Raw genomic sequence first — 5,125 nt, forward strand, 5'->3', positions numbered from 1 at the left:
CATGCTATCATTGTGCCAAACCAGGAAAAAAAAATGCCCAATGTATTCTTTGACCACAGAAGTTGATGCAGAAAGCCACAAGACAGAGTCACAGGCTGATGCATGAGAATGCAGCTTCTATCACGAGAAAACGCCTGCTGGACATTTGCACAAAGGTTCTGCAGTTGGAGTTTGAAGAAAGGGGAAGGTGCCAGCACATCTGCACATGGTTGTTTTGTAAAGCTAATATTTATGTGCAGAACAACATATTCAGATGTGTGCAGTACTTTTGCTTTCTTCGGACACATGCACAACGTGTCTGAAGAAAGCAAAAGTACTTTCAACTTTTAAAGTTGAAAGTACTGGCTATATTGGCTGGAAAAAAAACTGTCAGTAACCCCCCCCCCCCCCCCAAAAAAAAAAAGAAATGGTATAAAATCTTCTTGACAAACCCTTCTATGCTGCCTCAGACCTGGTGGAGAATTCATTGTTAAAATCCCCTGTTGTCTTCTGTGCATTGTGCCAGAATACGTACTACTACTACTTATCATTTCTATAGTGCTACCTGACGTACGCAGGGCTGTACACTAAACACATATGAAACAGTCCCTGCTCAACAGAGTTTACAATATAATCAAGACAGACAAGCAGGACAATTTAGGGAATTATCTAATAGCCTCATAACCAAGCTTTTTGATATATTATGCACTCATGTGTATCACATGAGTTAACTTCTGCACTGAATCCCATTCTGCATTCTGTGCCCATTAAAATGCACATATATCTCATGGTAACTGCACACTTCTGTTCATAGTGACTTTCAGCATCATCATCCCACTGGGATGCCATCAGTAAAATACCAATAGCAGCTTAGAGCAAGAGGTAAGAGTAGAATGATTAGGGCACAGAACTGTGAAAAAAAAAAAAAGACCCTAGCTAATTGCATGACCTGGATCAAGTTACTAAACATATTTCAGGCTCACAATTTATGTTTCTTGAGATTGGTGATGCTCAAGAAACAGAAATTGTGAATTGCCTAATACAGTACTGTGGCATAAATGATATTATATAATCATAATTGTACTTTTTGATCTTATTTTTTTGTAGAGGTAAATGTTTACTTAATGCATGTACTCTGAAATTTTAAAGAACTTTATGGAATGATTGACATGTTCCATTATTACAATAAATGGGACTTGATATACCACCTCTCCGTGGTATTTTCCAACTACATTCAAAGCAGTTTACATATATACAGGTACTTATTTTGTACCTGGGGCAATGGAGGGTTAAGTAACTTGCCTACAGTCACAAGGAGCTGCAGTAGGAATTAAACCCAGTTCTCCAGGATCAAAGTTCACTGCACTAACCACTAGGCTACTCCTCCACAATGGTTACACATTAAGCAATTTTTACACACAAATAGAATTTAATCTCCTTTTTTCCCTTTTACTTGTTCAAAGCATCACAAATTAGTCATTTCTGTGAAATACTAAAGGGAGTATTAAAGATCTCTCTGTTGAATGGTATACAAAAAGCTATTTCTGGCCATAACTCGCCATCATGAACTAACAACTGATGGCCTGTAGTCCTTTTGTCAAATTCTGACATGTAAATCAATAAACTACACGGCAAAAAGTTCAATTAGGACAGACAATACTAATATGACTGGCCTTTTGGGAATCACAGAACCTAGAGCTGCTTTTACATGTTAATTTTTCTTTACTCCCTTGGGTTTGTCGCCTTTTCTAGCCCCTGTTAATTAAAAAGAAACTGCCTCCTGTTAAAAGTTCCTTGGCAGACCTTTTTCTTCAGGTTAGCTCATTCTGCTGAGTGTTGAAAGAGCAAACCTGTTTATAGAGTTCTTTGAAATGGCAAAACTGCAAGTACCTGCAACTTTGTAAACTGTCAGAGACCTATTTTATCACCTCAGGTGTCCAATTGCTATCCAGGCCTATCTTTCTTTTCCTTTGTCAGTGACCTTGCTATGGAGGCTCAAACTATATAAAATGTTAAAATGTGATTTTAAAGAAATGGCCACACAAATACCTAGCAGCCAAACAGCTATGGCGAGAATGGATCCAGCAGTATTTGTGAAATTTTCATTATTAGCCAAAAAAAAAAAAGAAAATATAGGACCATATTTACTTATTGGGATTTTTTTTAACTGCCTTTATGAAGATATTTACCAAAGGCAACATACAGCAGTCATATCTTGACATAAAACTTACAATTTTGTTAATAGCATAACAATAGTGACACGATCAACCATAAGCATAAATAAAATCAACGAGGAAAACTTAGAGATGGCAAAATAAATCCTAGAAATAGGAGTAACATGATGTGGAGGGACATTTTCGAAAGGAACATCCAAGTTCCAATTTGGACGTCCTTGCAAAACGGTGAAATCCAGGGGTGGGGAAACCCATATTTTCAAAACAAAATAGATGTCCATCTTTTGTTTCGAAAATGCTGTCAGGGATGTCCAAATCCTTAAATTTGGAAGTCCCCAGACATGGACATCTCTGACTTTCGGCGATTTTCGAAACCAAAGATGTCCATGTCAAAAACGTCCTAATTCAAGCCATTTGGGTGTGGGAAGAGCCAGCATTTGTAGTGCACTGGTCCCCTTGACCCGTTTTAGCCATTGCACACAGGCTGAGCTGACCCCTGTGATTTCTCCACATGTGGGGAAACTTGACAGCATAATTTCTGGTAGTGGGGGACTGTGTTCACACTTTCCCCTGTTTCCTCCTAAAAACAAGACAAAAAAAAAAAGAATGAATTTAATCTCTTACTTGCCTTGTTCATCTATCCTGAATAGATTGTAAGCTCTGTCCAGTAGGAATTGTCTCTTATGCATTATGTACAGTGCTGTGTATGTCTAATAGCTCTACAAATGAAATATGTTGCCTTTTGGTTTCAGGCTTCTAACTGACATTGCACAGTCAGTTCAAGAACACTTTTTTTTTAACTCTGGCTTTTGATGTCAATTGCTGGCAGTACCTAATTAATGAACCTGGTTAGTTTTGATTTCTGAATGAGTAAGTGATCATATGCTGCACGGTGCAGTATTAGGTATCTGACACAGCTAAGAGACTGTTTTATTGAACATCTGTCTGTTTGATCAAGAATCTGTATGTCTGATTTTACTTGTGTTTTTTATGATTTTATGTTGCTCTACCTGAGTCTGTCTGTCAATAGCTAATCTCTTTAATTGTGTATGTTATGGTGTGATCTTCTTAGTACTTTAGGCAGAATAGAAATGCTTAAATAAATAAGTCATAGCAGTAGTAGCGAGGCCTCATGGTGCAGTTAGTAGGTTATTTTCTTATTATGCCCATGACCTGCGTTTGAATCTTCCACTGGGATTTCTGTCAGGTAGCCAACCTCTGGCCAACTCAGCCATCAATCCACTTTCAGTTAGCTAATGAGTACCCAGCCTTAGCTTGGGGGTAAAAATGATTGGGAAAAGCAACAGCAAACCATTCCACTAATATTCTGCCTAGAAACCATTGGCAGTCTTGAAACCCCCATCTAGACTCTAGTTCTGGTTCCCAGTTACAATGATTTTAATGATATCCCCCCAAAAACATAGAAAGCAGAAAGTCCAAGCAACAAAATTTCCTTAAACAGACTATTTAACTTACTGCTGAGGGTCATTCCTTCCTTCTTCTCCTCCTACTGGGATCTCAGTCAAGGTTTTACTCACTCACCTGGTCCTGGTTTCTTCCCAGGTCCCTGCTTTGCATCTCTAGATTCCTCACATATGATTCTGATGGAAAATGTCAAATATTAATATTCATGTCACCTCCTTCCTCATCCTTTGAGACAAAGAATATCACATCTCTCCACCTTGTGCTCTCCTTTAGAAAGATTTTATATATGTAGTGCATGAGTGGGTAACTGCAGTCTTTGAGGGTCACAACCCAATCAGGTTTTCAAGATTTTCACAATGAATAAGCATGGATTCATTTGCATGTACTGCTTCCATTGTATGAAAATATATCTCATGCCGTACTTATTGTGGAAATTGTGAAAACCCAACTAGTTTGTGGCCCTCAAGGACTATGGTTGCCCATCCCTACCTTAGTGCTTTGCCATTTGATGGCTGGACATGATTAGAACTCCTGACTTTCAGTTTACCTCTAAGGCAGGTATACATAATTTATTAAACCACATATGACTCACAACAACCAGGAGGGGTGGTCCCTCACTGTGTGGTTGCCAGGAGTCAAATCTAATTCAAGGGCACATCTGGATCTGGATGTCTCACAACAGGGATATGAATAGCACCTAGTATTTTGAGACACATCCTACAAGTAAGGCTTTGGAACAGAGATGTAAAATGTGCAGAAGCCTTTTCAACCCAGTCCTCGGGGCACACCCTTTCAGTCAGGCTTTCAGGATACCCACAATGAATATGAATGAGATAGATTTCCATACAATGGAGGCAATATATGCAGTTGAAACCCAGATTTACTTGGTGTGTCCCAAGGACTGGGTTGTCTCTCTTAGGAGTCCTTTCATCAAGCTGCGGTAAAAAGGAACCTGCAGTAGTGGCAGAGGCCATTTTTGCCATGTGCCAGGGTCCTTTTTACCACAGCGGGTAAAAAGCCCACAAAAAAGACATGGCCATGCAGTAACATTATTCATGCCACGTGGCCAAGCAGTGAGGGAAGCATTCATTGAGGAGGCAGTAAGGGCTCCCGCGGTAACCTGATAGTAACCCAATGGTAACTGGGCAGGGCATTTCAGGCATCCACCACCTTCTCCCTGAAAAAGTATTTCCTGATGTTATTCCTAAATCGACCCCCCCCCCCCCCCCCCCCCATACTCTCAATGCATGTCCTCCAGTTCTATTGTTTCCCTGTCTCTGGAAAAAAAATTGTTTGTTTATTAATACCTTTCAAATATTTAAAATTCTGTATTATATCTCCCTTTTCTTTCCTTTCCTCTAGGGTACACATATTCAGGTCATCAAGTCTCTTCCCATACGTCTTTAGGCACATACCCCATTCCATATTTGTTGCTTTTCTCTAAACCGCTTCAAGTCTTTTTATGTCCTTAGTGAGATACAGCCTCCAAAACTGAACTCAATACTCCAAGTGGGGCCTCAACATTTCCTTTCTTCTGCTGATTATAT

General features: G+C 39.5%; 1 non-coding gene across 1 annotated transcript; it reads left to right on the top strand.

Annotated features, from left to right (window-relative positions):
- Positions 1-2,559: 2,559 nt before the first annotated feature.
- LOC115463823 lies at positions 2,560-2,726 on the top strand. The gene has a single exon (XR_003941106.1). It is a non-coding gene; the product is annotated as a U1 spliceosomal RNA (small nuclear RNA).
- Positions 2,727-5,125: the final 2,399 nt, after the last annotated feature.

This window comes from Microcaecilia unicolor, chromosome 2 (genome assembly GCF_901765095.1).
Source record: "Microcaecilia unicolor chromosome 2, aMicUni1.1, whole genome shotgun sequence".
Lineage (NCBI taxonomy): Eukaryota > Metazoa > Chordata > Amphibia > Gymnophiona > Siphonopidae > Microcaecilia > Microcaecilia unicolor.